This window comes from Balaenoptera borealis (assembly GCF_965194805.1).
Source record: "Balaenoptera borealis genome assembly, chromosome: 3".
NCBI lineage: Eukaryota > Metazoa > Chordata > Mammalia > Artiodactyla > Balaenopteridae > Balaenoptera > Balaenoptera borealis.
This window is the reverse complement of record NC_138866.1, coordinates 43,025,018-43,041,086: the sequence shown is the minus strand read 5'-3', so window position 1 is coordinate 43,041,086 and position 16,069 is coordinate 43,025,018.

Sequence of the window (16,069 nt, the reverse complement as noted above, 5' to 3'; positions counted from 1 at the left end):
CCCTTCACCTGTTGATCAATTGTTTTGGATTGTTTCCAGTTGTTGGCTATTATGCCTAGAGTTGCTGTGAACATTTGTGTACAAGTCTTTGAGTGGACCCAAGTTTCATTTCTCTTGGGTAAATGCATAAAAGTAAAATTGCTGAGTCATATGTTAAATGTATATTTAACTTTTTAAGAAACTGCCAACTTGTTTTTCAAAGTTGTTGTACCATTTTACATTCCCACCAACAATAGATGACAGCTATAGCTGTTCCACATTCTTGCCAACATTTGGTATTTTCAGCCATTTAAATTTTGACTATTCTAGTGAGTATGTAGTGATATCTCCTTGTAATTTTAATTTGGATGTCCATTTGCTTATTTTACATCCATCTATCTTCATTGTTGAAGTATCTGTTATCTTTTGCCCATTTAAAATCTTTATTTGCCCATTAAATTTTAAAAATTTTTCTCTAAGAAAATTTTCTTTTTCTTGAGTTCTAAGTGTTCTTTATGTATTCTGGAGAAAAGTCTTTTTATCAGATATATGCTTTGCAAATATTTTCTCCCAGTCTAGATTTGCCTTTCCATTTTCTTAAGAGTATCTTTTGAAAAGCAACAGTTTTTAACCTCTGATGAAGTCTAATCTTTCAAATTTGTTTATGGTTTTTGCTGTTTGTATTCTGAGAAATCTTTGCCTAACTGTTCTGTTACTTTTTTTTTTTTTTTTTAAAAGCTTTTCTTTTGCTTCATTTGCTTTCAAATGAAGATACTATGACTATGTACTCAGACGGACCAAGGCAATTAACTTAACAATTATGAGAGCTAATGAGAAGTTTAAATAAGGTGACCAGAATGAGATTCAGATCGCAACTTTCTTGTATCAGTCAGGGAGCTGGCAGGATGGCCCACATATTCAAAAGGGGTGACTGGAGGAACTATTTATAGAGGTCTGAGTAGGGTTAAGCACTCAGGATCTAACAACAGCAGGAAGCCAATACTAGCCCTTAGCCAAAGGGTCAAAGCTGTGGTTTTTGGTAGAGGAATAGAGCCACTGTCAGCCCATGACCCAGCAGGGAGTGACTCAAGTGAATAGATACTTCAATTTCTCTCCTCCCATCCTTTGAATCCTCTGCCAGTGCCTCCCATTGGCCAAACTCAACTGGAAGATGGTAAGGAAGAGCAGCTGACAGAGTCAATAAAAATCAGCCTCTCAGAGCTGACTACTGGTTCGTTGGCACAAAGAACCCAAATTGACTAGAGGGAAATCCCAGCTTCCAATGTAATGGAACATTGACTGTGTTTCCTGGTGGAACCATTTCTCCCTTGGACAGGATGCCTTACAGAACGATTAAGCTCAAGATTGCAGCATCAACATGAAGAACCAGGACTCCTTATGTGGGTTATTAAGTCTAATAGCGAGAAGAGCCAATCCCAGTTCTACCCCTTGCTTTCCAAACATGAGCACTCTGGCTATGAGGAGATAGCACTATATATTTCCCTTGGGTTTATTGCATATACTCTGTCTTGTAGGAAGGCACCATACCTGCAGAATTAGACTCTAGGTTTGGCTTTCAGAAATCTCAACCCTGAGTCCATGGAGATATGGTTTCTTTCAGAGTAGTCATAGGAGATTTCTGATAACTTCTGCAGACCTTTAGCTGGAAATGCAAAGCCCTAAGCTCATCAGTTTTTTCCTCCAAGCTCTCCAGCTCACTTAGAAGCAAGCAAACAACCCCATAGTTTATACCATATTTCCACTAAAATATGGGACTACTTGGTCATCCAAAGCCTTTAACTTCTGTAGGGTCTTGACTCTAGGTGACTACAGACAGTACTTGAGGGAACTTTTTGGTCACCGTATGCCATGTGTAACTTTCGCCAGTGGAAACATGGTCATTAATGCCTTTAAATCTAGCCGGTCAGAGAACCAGTTGCAGATTCCCATCCTCACCCTTCTGCTTTCCTGGAAACCTTTCTGGTGTCAATAACTTTTGAAGTCAAGGTTTAGGGAGGAGAATAGAGTCCCTGTGAGAATGGCGGGGCAGGGATTTATTACAGGGATTGGACCTTACGTAATTATGGAGGGAGGTGCAGAAGTGAAGGTCTGGAGGTGGGAGCGTCTCCCAAGACAATAGTTTTCCAGTTTTCACAGCAAGTTATATCCATCATCCCCAAACAGTCTTGCATTCCAAATCCAGCTACTAGAAGAGATGGTATTTTGTTGCTTTTCAGTTTGTTTCCACAGCAAAATTAAAGACTCTATGATGAGACAAAAAGACATTGTTTTCTTTTCCCACTTCAACCTGCTACATGTTATTGAATCTGCTCATTCATTCAACAAATATTTCTGACTCACCTGCTGTTCCAGGAGCTGGAGATACATATGTGAAGAAAACAGGCAGAAAATGCATGCCTTGTGGAGCTCGCATTCTAATAAGGGAAGACTACAAACTAAACAATTCCGTTGTTCTAGGAGGTTGGAAGATGAAGGGAAGGGGCTATTGAAAGGGAGACTGACAAGCCTGGGATCCGAATCCCCCCACATTGGGTGTCTCTGCATCTGGCCTTGGTCTCCCACAGTCTTGCTGAGCCTTGCCTGACATACCTTGTCTTTCCCTGCTCCCCAGCACGAGCCCCACCTTCCTATCACCTGAGTCCTTTCTCTCTGTTCTGGCGATAAGCCTTGTGTTTGCTGAAAATTGAGCATCTGTGCCCTCACAGCAGTTGCAGTGGGAGCCACTCCCAGTGCCTCCCCAGGCCTCCCCCTTTGATTCTGGGCTGTGACACAGCCAAGACACCACAAGCTAAGTTTTCAGCCTCATGTATTCCTGGCACATCTCCTCCTTCTGCCACCAAACCCCTTTCGCCTCTCTCACGCTCACACAGCATCAGGGGCAGAGTCACTGCTTTTGATCCTGATTTGCAAATTTACATTTTCCATGGGGCGAATCTCCAGCAGAGTCAGCAAAGTGAAACCATATCTCACTTGACAAAAAAAAACGTTTTGGGTTGCTGGGGCAGAGAGAACGTGCGCAGTTGGGGAATCTAGATAAGAACAGCTGCAGAAAATAGACTGAGGTCGGGCAGGGTGCTGATTTGCAAGTCGACGTCACATAGTTTCCTTGGAGAAATTAACAGGTCTTATCTCCCACCCCCAACAGGATTGGGATATTATTCCGCCTTAGAAAGAAAGGGCGATTGTCAGGGTGCACATCAAACACTCTTTCCTGGAGATATTGATGTTTCTCAGTGCCAGGGACCAGGGCAAGCTCAGTCATGGTTTCAGAACGCAAGTCATAGGAAGCACACTTCCTTACACCCAGGGGCCCAAGGGTGTGATGGGTATTCTGTGTGTGCTTGCAAGGTCTAGAGGCAGCACGTGCTCTGAAGCCTTGGAAATTGTTTCCCCACAGCCTAGAGTCATGCTTCAGATCTTGTCTACCCCTGTTACTCAGGGTGATTAGGGGCCAACACTGCCTCATGAGCTCACCAGCGTGGGCTGGGCTATGGAGCTGACTCAGGCCTCATTGACTGTCCCCCTTTCCCAGCTCAGTCAGTCCTCAGGTTTCCAGGCAAGGTGGTCAGGCTCAAGCTTGCTTCTGAGTACTCTATGGTTGGATTTTCACAGTGGAGGCAAATTTCAGCTCCAAAGTTAACTCTCAGAAAATTCTCCTGGGAGTCTAAGGAAACAGTTGTAAAGCACTTTTCATGGGAGCACTTCACAGGTGAGAAAGAGGCTTAAAGAGGTCACGCAGGAAATATATGGAGGATTCAGGACTTAGACCCAGATATCCTGACCCCAAAGCCTGTATTTTCATACTACATTTTGCCTACGGGACTGCAAAATATTTGTCAACCGTTCTTTTCTGAGACTACTATTTTGCCTGGGAGTTTGTTTACACCAATAATTCTGATGTGATGGAAATCTTTCTGTGGAATGGCAGGAGGCAGCATATTTTATTGGAAAGAGCACTAGATTAAAACTCAGGAGGGGACTTCCCTGGTGGCGCAGTGGTTAAGAATCTGCCTGCCAATGCAGGGGACACAGGATCAATCCCTGGTCCGGGAAGATCCCACATGCCACGGAGCAACTAAGCCCGTGCACCACGACTACTGAGCCTGTGCTCTAGAGCCCATGAGCCACAACTACTGAGCCCGTGCGCCTAGAGCCCGTGCTCCACAACAAGAGAAGCCACTGCAATGAGAAGCCCGCGCACTGCAATGAAGAGTAGCCCCCGCCCACCGCAACTAGAGAAAAGCCTGTGCACAGCAACGAAGACCCAATGCAGCCAAAAATAAATAAATAAATTAAAACAACAACAACAACAAAAACCTCAGGAGCCTTGAATTCAAGTCCCACCTTGGCCACTAGATGGCTGTGTGACCCTGAGCCAGCTTCTTAACCTCTCTGGCCTTAGATTCTATTAAATAAGGGGCTCAAACTTGATATTTGTGCTGTTTTACAGCTTTTGAATTCTCAAGGAAATCTCATTCTATTAGGGAAAACCATGCAGGTGCCACGGAAGACAGACCTTCTAAAAAACAAGCTCCAGTTCTGACTGCCCCATCAGGGCTTGACTTTTGTAAAGTCAAAGATTTGGTCTAAGAATCCTTGTGGTGTCTGGATGACCATAATGTTGTGTTTTAGTTTCAGTTATCTAGTGCTATGTAACCTAAGAGTAATGGCTTAAAATAACAAGGATTTAGTATTTCTCACAACTCTGTGAGTTGGTTGGACTCAATTGCACGTTCTTCTGCTCCCTCTGGGGTCATTCATGTGGCCGTATTCATCTGGGCATTTAGTTGGGGATAGAGTGTCCAAGATGGCCTCATTTGCATACTGGGACCTAGGTTCTGGCTATTGGCTGGAGCTCAACTCAACTTATCTCTCCAGCATGATAGCTCTGACTTGTTTTCAAGGCAGTTCAAGGCTTTGAAGAAGGTGGAAGTACAAGTTGCAAGACCTTAGCTTGGAAGTCATATGGCATCACTTCTGCCATATTCTTTTGGTCAACACAAGTCAGGGCCATTCCAGATTCAAGGGGAAGGAAACCTGACTTCTCCACCTCTTGATGGGAGTAGTGGCAAAGCCCCTTTGCAAAAGAGTACACAGCATGCCATCCCTGGAAATAATCTGCAAAAGGAGAAGGAAACCAACTATGGAAGAACTGGTGATGCAGGAAAATAGCATCAGACCAGAAGACTCAGGATCCGTGAGTGTGTTCTATCAATCTGGGATCTCCTTGGAGTACACGTCAATTCCTAACAAAACCGTGGGCCTGTAGGGGTGCATTGGTAGAATGGATTAATTGTTACCAGTTGTCTGTTTTAAACTGTCACTATCCTTATTCTCGCTTTATTTCCTCATCTTCCCTGTACCTTTTCCCCACCTCTTACCCTCTACTCTGCTCTTATTTGGTCTCCAAATGCTTGTACTTGAGCTACTTGACTTTTCAGGGTAGGGGGGAAGGTATTTAGTGGAGAGTCCTCTTCATCTGCAACTTAAATACATGTGCATGTACAGACTCAAGGCTGTACCTTTTATGGATTATTAGAGAGTGTGCCATCTGGGGACCGCACTCTGATTGTCACAGGGTGTTTTTGATTTGTGTTCTTTGTATAGGTTTGCATTCCCCAGTTGTGCCATGTGCCCCAACAAAGTCTATTGTTTTACACCAAGGCTGCCCCCTTTTCACTTGTTTCTATTACCTGCCAGGCCCCTGAGGCATCCTTGATGTAGTCCAACACCCCTGATTTACAAGCAAGGGAAACAAGGCCCAAGAATTGAGGTGATTGACTTCTCTAACCAAAGCAAAACAAAAGCACATCCAACCTCTGCTTTCTAATTTATTATCTTTTTTCATTTTTTTCAACAATCCCATGGTAGGGTTCATAGATGGGGTAATCAATATTTTGGGTGTTAGAAAAAGGCCTACAGCCTGGGCCACTGGTTTTCCTTCGAGTACACTTTCCAATACAGCATGTGCTGTTGGCCTGGAGTAAAAGGAAGGAAGAGTATTTGCTATTCTTCATGTTAGGCCAACATGTTCCTGGGATTCTATGGGATCATCTAGACTCTCCCTCAGCTCAGTCCCTAAATACTTGCTTGAGTTGAAGAAGTGTATTGCCTCATGGTAGTTATTGAGTGTGGGTCCCTGTGGCTTATTTTTATGTTACAAAGCCAAATCTTGGAACAAATGGAAGTTTGGGGGGAATGAGAGAGCCAGAAGAGCCTGTGAGTTTATAGAATAGGTCAACTATTGAAAATATTGTTCACTTAGCAGATTATAAAATAGACCGAGAGAAATAAACTAGGAGATAATTATTTCTAAGCTTTCCTGGACTAGGGCTAGAGGCATTTCCTGAATATTCTGCTCTCAATGTGAACAGGGACATAGTGCCTGGCATCTAACCGATACTTAATAAAATTCTGCTGAGTGAGCAAATGCATGAATCAATGAGCGACCTATGCTGATTCATTCTCTTTTCTACTTAAACAGGATTGAATCAATTGCATTTTCTTCATTCTTTCTCTCCCTTTCTCTCTCCTGGTTTGAAAGTTATGCACACTTTCATATTTTTAGTGGTTGCCCTTACTTCTGCTTTCCACCAGACACAAGGAAAATGTAAGTCTCCTTAAATTTAATTCCTGGTCCTGTGTTCCCCTACAAAGAGGCAGCCACTGTTATAATCTTGTTATTTTTTCCTGAGATAGAGAGGTTGACTTTCTATGATGTGAACAAAGCTGAAGTTCAGGGCCCCTCACTTGCATGCTCCAACATTTTAGTACATATTTTACAAGTGTGAAGTTAATTATTATCTCCATCCTACTCCGATGAAGAGATGCAATTCACACATAAAGAACTGCATGATTTTTTCCAATTTATATGGACAGAAATCTGGATAATGTGTGTAGAAATGGTTATTGAGAGTGTGGGATTAAGGTAGAAGGTTGGAAAGCCTTAAAAGTGGGGCTGAGGTTTCAGAGAGAGAGGGCATGAGGGGAGGAGGGGAGGAAGGGGAAGGAGAAAGAGAGGAAGGAAGAGGGAGAGGGAGAAAATTCTACCTGTGGACAACCACTTTGGCCCATGCCCATGGGTTCCAGTCTTCTCTTGATCTTGCTGTTACCGAACCCAAGTCTGGCTGCTCGCTGCTCAAAAGCCCATAAAGAGCCCAGGGTGGCGGAAAGGAAAGCTTGCTTTATTTTGGATGCCGGCAACCAGAGGGGCGGGGTGGAGCGGGGGAGGAGGGCGGATGCCTGTCCAAAAGCCGACTCCCCCATGACAATTAGGGGGCAAGAGCTTTTATAGACGGAGGGGGCTACATGCAGAAACAATACAGTCAGTTCTGACAGTCATCTTGAAATTGGTCATCGGTGGTATGACTAGCGTCATCTCGATTGTTTTAGGTACTGTTAATCTTCAGTTCCAGGGTCCGTTTGTTTCCATTTCTTTGAGTCCAATTCTTGGAATTGTGGCAGCTTATGTCATGGCTACATCCTGGTCATCATGTAGTTAACTTCTTCCAACCTAGTGTGGGTTTCAGTATCTATAAGACAGCTCACAGGATATGGCTCAGAATATTATCTATAGCCCTTAAGGAGGAACTAAAGGTCCTTGACTATGCTTAATGACTAAACTATTATTATTTGGTCTCTTTTGACTGTTTTCCTATGTTTCTGCATTTTCTCACTTCTCTGATTAAATTTATTCTTTGGCTAAATTTTTTCCACAGACAAAAGGCAGGCTCAGGGCATGGGGTTGGCAGGGGGGAAGAACCTTAGGGTCCTGCTCCATTTCATTCCCACCCTAACTGCCCTTCCTATGGATGTTGAACTTTCTTAGCCAGCCCCTACAATTATATAAGCCAATTCCTTGTAATAAATCTCTTAATATATTATCTCCTACTGGTTCTACTTCCTTGGCTGAGCCCTGTTGTTCAACGTGTCTCCTGATTTCAAAGTGCACTCTTTCAATTTGTTCTGTTCCTGCCTTCTGGTTCTGTTCTGTTCCTTGATTTATCACTCTGAACATTTTGAAAATTTTGATTTGGGAGCCTTTCAAAAATGATTTCCTTATTTTGAGTTCTCAATTGTAAATTCTCCCATTTGCTGAGTTGATACCTCCTTATTCCTGTGGTGTGTAACTTTTGAGTATGAACTTCACTTCAGTGATAGTTGTTCTCTACGGAGTCCTGTGTGATCTGGGTCATGGAAGTATCCTCTTGTTGGATGGTCTCTACAGTAAAGTTTCACCAGGGGCCAAGTGGGTTTTCGCCAGCTCCAGACCATTTTTCATGCTAATTTTTGTTCTTGAATGCTAGGAAGGAGACGGATATTCTTAGCAAAATACTTTGCAGAAGATGTACTGGCTGAGATTTAACCAGTATAGCTGAAAAGTGCTAGCTGTCTTTCAGATATTTTATCTGAGAGCTTTTGCCTCTCCTTTACTGCAGTCAGGGTATGAATTGACCGCTCCCCATTCTTTTTATTCAGGGACATCAGAGAAAGCCACATAATTGCTTGTCACTCACAATGAAGGTAAAACACAGGAAAGGCAGGACTTTGATGAAGGAAAATAAGGAGGTGGAAATGAGGGAATCTTCTGATGGGAGGTTTGCTGGGAGGTTCTGCTCAAGAGACTGGACCAAGACCCAGTACCAAGGAAAGAGTACTTGGAGACATATTGAACAGATGAGAGATGTCACCCATGGACTTGACATGGTTAGGAATTCTTCACTGGACCAGAAGTAAAAACTGGCTGAACTGTGTGTACATGCTTTACTGGCTGACAGGAAGATTATTTTGTTCTAAGTTAAACCACCCCTCCCTTTACAGTAAACAGCATAATGGCAAGATTACAGTAGAAAAAGAAAAGTCATGTGTCAGAGTAAAAACATCCATAGATGTAGAAGATTCTGATTTCATCACTGCTTCTGACATCAAGTCATCTTGCTTCTTTCTAGCCCCACCGTCAACTGCAGCAAGTTGGATTCATGGATATGAGCCATTCTTATGATTTATTAAACCCGCTGCATGATATCCAGCAATATCATGGATAATTTGTGTTGAACTTGACACACAGCAGAAAGAATGCAACAGTTATGCTTCATCAGCCAAATTTAAGAGTGACTTTTTGGCCAGTCAACTATTATTTGATAATTGATCCTTCAGTTAACCGTGCACCTGGGTTAAAAGATAGTTGATGATGAAATTAAATGGGAAGTTTTCATGAATCAAGGCATTCACATCAAAGAAAAACATTCATTTCACAAACTGCAAGGCTTTTATAAATTACTACTGTGCAAATGGGTTCTTTAAAAATGATGTTCTGGGCTCTAGCCTAATTTTCAAATTTTCTGCATTTTAATTTTATAAGTGGTGTGCTGTTCTAGGGAAATGGTGCTTTATTTACATTCTGGACATGAAACTTTCCTGGTTTATCTGTAAAAGCAGAATCTTGTTCTACTTTCTCATCCAAATAAGAACAAAGACAATAGAAAAACAGTGGTTAGAGGGGAAACATCCAAAGATATTTGCTTACCAATTTGCCATGTTTTATAGGCACTGGCCTTGAAATTCAACGGCATATGGGATACACTGATTTGGAAAGAGAGAACAAACGTTATTGCTTTTGCGAAAACTAATGCTCTTGCCCAGGATGAAATGGAAAGTTAAGTCTAGTGAAAAGAGCATTGGACCAGGAGTCAGCCTGAGCTCAAGCCAGAGATCTACCACAAGCTAGTATGCAATCTTGGGCAGGCTACTTCTTTCCTCTGGGTTTTGGTCTTCTTGAGCATAAAGTGAGGGGGCTGACTTTGATAAGGTCTAAGATCCTTTCCCTCTCTGCATTCTATAGTGCCTGATCAATGACGCCCCTCCCTCCCCCATCACTCAAAGCTGTGAGTCTGGGAATAGACAGCTAGTGTGTGTGTGTGTGTGTGTGTGCGTGTGTGCTTCTCTTTTCCAGCCTCTTCTTTACAAGATGGCATAACCTCACTGTGATAGGCAGCCCACGATGGCCCCTGGTGATCCTGGCCTCCTGCTTTTCATGCCTTTGTGCAGTCCCTCCAACCCTTGCCTTGAGTGTGGGCTGTACTTAAGAATTCATTTCTAACAAATAGAAAACAGTGGAACTGATGGGTTATCTTTTCTGAGATTAGGTTACAAAAAGGCTGTGGCTTCCATCTTGCTCACTTGTTCTGGGAGAAGCCCACTGCCATGTTGTGAGCTGCCCTAAGAGAGGATCAAGTCTCTGACAAGGAAATGATATCTCTGTCCAACAACCAGCAGGGACTGAGTCCTGCCAACAACTAGGCGAGTGAGCTTGTAGCAGGTCCTCTAAAAGCCACACCTGGATTCCTAACACTCCAAGACTCCGATATGGTAAATGAGTGTTGTTTTAAGCCATTAAATTTTGGAGTAATTTATCATGCATCATTAGTTAACTAATATACTCATCAAAGGTGTTGCCTTCTATCTTGGAAGCTTCTCGCATTACCATTACTGAGATTTCATTCTCCTTCTTCAAATTGGGTATATTTGGAGGCTGGGGATTCTGTTAGAAAGGGAAACATCATCCTTTTTTGTCCTAAACTTTTTTTTTAACAACTTTTTTTTTAAAATTTATTTATTTGTTTATTTTGGCAGTGTTGGGTCTTTGTAGCTGTGCGCGGGCCCCCTCCAGCTGGGGAGACGGGAGCCACTCCTCGCTGTGGTGCGTGGGCTCTAGGCGCGCAGGTCTCAGCAGCCATGGCACGTGGGCTCAGCAGTTGTGGCCGCGGGGGCTCCAGAGTGCAGGCTCAGTAGTTGCGGTACACAGGCTCAGGTGCTCCACAGCATGCGGGATCCCCCCAGACCAGGGCTCGAACCCGCGTCCCCAGCACCAGCAGGCAGACTCCCAACCACGCCACCACCAGGGAAGTCCCTGTCCTAAACTTTTAATGCCAATAATAATAGCTTACTTTTGTTGAGTACTTCTTGTGTGTTAAGCATTATGTGATGATGCCCACGGCAATTCTTTGAGGATTGGTACTATTGTTTCCATAGTATAGGTATGGAAACTGAGACTTGGAGAGGGTAATTAATACAAGAAGGTGAATAGTACACATGAAATTAAAGAGTAGGGGAAATAGAGTGGCAATGAAAAAGGAAGTGATACTATCACTACACTGTAAGCTGGTGAACTATAAAATGAGTATCAAGTTCAAGTTGGGGCACCTCACATTAAAAAGGATTTTTATATCACTTAGCATAACACTATCCAGGCGTACCCATGTGGTTGCAAACAACAGAATTTCTGTGTTTTTGTGTTGTATTATTGTATTGTAAACATATAATACAATATTTTCTTGATTCATTCATCCATTGACCGGCACTTAGGTTGTTTCTGTACCTTGCCTCTTGTGAATAACGCTGCATTGAGCATAGAGTTCAGATATCTCTTCGAGATAATGGTTTTATTTCCTTTGGGTAAGTACTCAGAAGTGGGATTTCTGGATCATATGGTATTTCTATTTGTAAGTTTTAAAAGAGCTTCCATGCTGTTTTCCAAAGTGACAGTACCAATTTACATTCCCACCAACAGAGTACAAGGGTTTACCTTTCTCCACATCCCCTGCAGCATTTGCTATCTCTTGTCTTTTTGATAATAGCCATTCTAACAGGTGTAAGATGATATCTCATTGTAGTTTTGATTTTCATTTCCCTGATGATTAGTGATGTTGAGCACCTTTTCATGTACCTGTTGGCCATTTGTATATCATCTTTGGAAAAACGTCTATTCACGTCCTTTGCCCATTTTTTAATTGGGCTATTTTTTTTTTGCTGTTGAGTTGTATAAATTCCTTATATATTTTTAATAGTAACCTCTTATCAGATATTTGGTTTGCAACTATTTTCTTCTATTCCCTAAGTTGTCTTTTAATTTTGTTAATGGTTTCTTTTGCTGAGCAGAAGCCTTTTAGTTTGATATAGTTTCACATGTTTGTTTTGCTCTTGCTGCCTTTGCTTTGGTGTCAGATCCAAAAACTCACTGCCAAGACCAATGTCAAGGAGCTTGCCCCCTATATTTCCTTCTAAGAGGTTTATAGTTTCAGGTCTTATATTCGTGTCTTTAATCCATTTTGGCTTGATTTTTGAGTATGGTATAAGATAGGGCAGACAAAGACAAAATACTGCATGATATCACTTATGTGTGGAATGTAAAAAAAAAAAAAAAAAAAGGGAAGCTCATAGAAACAGAGTAGAAAAGTGGTTGCCTTAGGAGTGGGGGAAATAGGGAGAGGTTGATAAAAGTATACAAATTTTTAGTTATAAGATGAATAAGGACTGAGAATCTAACGTATAACATGTTGATTATAGCTGATAACACTGTATTGTATAATTGAAATTTTCTATGAGCGTAGAATTTAAATGTTCTCACCGAAAAAGTAAATATGTGAGGTGATAGATGTGTTAATTAACTCAAAAAAAGAAGATTTTTATAAATTGAAGTGGGATGTCCTCAGGGATATGATTATTTAGCTTAAAGGAAGAATCCAGGAGGAGTATGACCTGCCTCTGTGTAAGAGAAATTTGACTTCCTTGTGTGGCAGTAGGAAACAGAGTTAGAATCATCAGGTGGTAGTTTCAGAAAGGCACGTGTCAGCTCCTTACAGGGAGGAGCTCCCACAATAACAAGAGTCTGAAACAGGGGAGCTACTTAGAACCGTCTTGTTTCCCCTGCGTGCTCAGGTGAAGGCTGGATGGCCACTCCCTTGGGACAGCATAAAGGAGATTTGGGCATTGGACAGGGCAGGAATGAAAGTTCCATGAAGAACTTTCCAACTGAGATTTTGTGACTCTGGACATTGATCTGAATTATGATAAGGAGCCCAGACCTCTTTGCTATCATCCAAATGAATTATTCTTTCCTTTCTCACCTTTTCATTCCTCTAGCCAGAACTCTTACTGAAGAGGCTAAATAAAATACCATATTTGAAATAGAATTTTGTCTGTGGTCTGAGCTGTTCACAACCCCCTGGCTCTAGTACAAAACCAGGTTGGGTGTCTGTAAAGAGATCCAGAACACCTCTCTCCTCCATGCCAGCCTGGGCCACACCTCAGCCATACACTTTAGGAAAAACAGAACATTGATAAGACCATTGATATTAAAAAAAAAAAATTTTTTTTTAGCCAGTATCCTTATTCTCTCTCCCTCACAGTGATACTAATTCTTGCCAATTCAATAAGAGATGCAATCCCAAGTACTGTAAAAATATATCAATAAGTACTTGCTTATGGAGAGGGTGTGGAGAAAAGGGAACCCTCTGGCACTGTTGGTGGGAATGTAAATTGATACAGCCACTATGGATAACAGTATGGAGATTCCTTAAAAAACTAAAAATAGAGCTACCATATGACCCAGCAGTTCCACTTCTGGGCATATACCCTGCGAAAACCATAATTCAAAAAGAGTCATGTACCACAATGTTCATTGCAGCTCTGTTTACAATAGCCAGGACATGCATGCAACCTAAGTGTCCATCAACAGATGAATGGATAAAGAAGATATGGCACATATATACAATGGAATATTACTCAGCCATAAAAAGAAATGAAACTGAGTTATTTGTAGTGAGGTGGATGGACCTAGAGTCTGTCATACAAAGTGAAGGAAGTCAGAAAGAGAAAAATAAATACCGTATGTTAACACATATGTATATGGAATCTAAAAAGAAAAAAAAAAAGGTTCTGAAGAACCTAGGGACAGGACAGGAGTAAAGATGCAGACGTCGAGAAACGACTTGAGGACACGGGGAGGGGGAAGGGTAAGCTGGGACGAAGTGAGAGAGTGGCATGGACATATATACACTACCAAATGTGAAAGAGATAGCTGGTGGGAAGCAGCCGCATAGCATGGGGAGATCAGCTCGGTGCTTTGTGACCACCTAGAAGGGTGGGATAGGGAGGGTGGGAGGGAGATGCAGGAGGGAGGGGATATGGGGATATATGTATACATATAGCTGATTCACTTTGTTATACAGCAGAAACTAACACACCATTGTAAAGCAATTATGCTCCAATAAAGATGTTAAAAAAAGTATTTGCTTAATAAATGGATAAAACTTTAAAAAAAATTTTTAGTCAATTTATAGTATTGTGTTAATTTCAGGTGTACCACAAAGTGATTCAAATACATATATACACACACACACACACACATATATATGCACACACATATATATATAATTTTCCATTATAGGTTATTACAAGATATTGAATATTATTCCTTGTGTTACACAGTAAATCCTTGTTGCTTATCTATTTTACGTATAGTAGTGTGTATCTGTTAATCCCATACTCCTCATTTATTCCTCCCCAACTCCCTTTTCCCTTTGGTGACCATAAGCTTTCTATGTCTGTGAGTCTGTTTCTGTTTTGTAAATAGATTCATTTGTATTAGTTTTTAGATTCCACATATAAGTGATATATTTGTCTTTCTCTGTCTGACTTGCTTCACTTGGTATGATAATCTCTAGGTCCATCCATGTTACTGCAAATGGCAATATTTCATTCTTTTTTATGGCTGAGTAGTATTCCATTGTGTATATATACCATATCTTCTTTATCCATTCATCTATTGATGGGCACTTTGGTTGCTTCCATGTCTTGGCTATTGTAAATAGTGTTGCTATGAACATTGAGGTGCATATATCTTTTTGAATTATAATTTTTGTCTTTTCCAGATTTATGCCCTGGAGTGGGATTCCTGGATCATGTGGTAGCTCTATTTTTAGTTTTTTTTTTTTTTTTTTTTAAGGAACATCCATACTGTTTTCCATAGTGGCTGTGCCAATTTACATTCCCACCAACAGTGTAGGAGGGTTCCCTTTTTTCCATACCCTCTCCAGCATGTATTATTTGTAGACTTTTTGATGATAGCCATTATGACCAGTGTGAGGTGATACCTCATTGTGTTTTTGATTTGTATTTCTCTAATAATTAGTGATGTTGAGCACATTTTCATGTGCCTGTTGGCCATCTGTATGTCTTTTTTGGAGAAATGTCTATTTAGGTCTTCTGCTCATTATTTGATTAGGTTGTTTCTTTTTTTGATATTGAGTTGTACCAGCTGTTTGTATATTTTGGAAATTAACCCCTTGTCGGTCACATCATTTGCAAATATTTTCTCCCATTCTGTGGGTTGTCTTTTTGTTTTGTTGATGGTTTCCTTTGCTATGCAAAAGCTTTTAGGTTTGATTAGGTCCCATTTGTTTATTTTTGCTTTTATTTCTTTGGCCTTGGGAGACTGATCTAAGAAAATATTGCTATGATTTATGTTAGAGAATGTTTTGACTATGTTCTCTTCTAGGAGTTTTATGCTGTCATGTGTTATATTTAGGTCTTTAAACCATTTTGTGTTCATTTTTGTATATGGTGTTAGGGAATGTTCTAACTTCATTGATTTACATGAGGCTGTCCAGCTTTCCCATACATCACTTGTTGAAGAGACTGTCTTCCTCCACTGTATATTCTTGCCTCCTTTGTTAAAGATTAATCATTCATAACTGTGTGGATTTATTTCTGGGCTTTCTATTCTGTTGTACTTATCTATATGTCTGTTTCTGTGTGAATACCATGCTGTTTTGGTTACTGTAGCTTTGTAGTATTGTCTGAAGTCTGGGATAGTTAATGCCTCCAGCTCTTTTTTCCCTCAGAATTGCTGGATCTTTTGTGGTTCCATATGAATTTTAGGATTATTTGTTCTAGTTCTGTGAAAAATGTCATGGGTAATTTGATAGGGATTGCATTAAATCTGTAGATTACTTTGGGTAGTATGGCCATTTTAACAATATTAATTCTTCCAATCCAAGAGCATGGGCTATCTTTCCATTTCTTTGAATCATCTTCAATTCCTTTACCAGTGTTTTATAGTTTTCAGTGTATAGATCTTTCACCTCCTTGGTTAGGTTTATTCCTAGGTGTTTTTTTTTGTGTGTGGGTTTTTTTGGACACAATTTTAAAAGGGATTTTTTTCAATGAGAAGGTTCAACAAAGGTATCTTATCTTTTTTATAATAAAACCTTAACAACAACAAAAAATA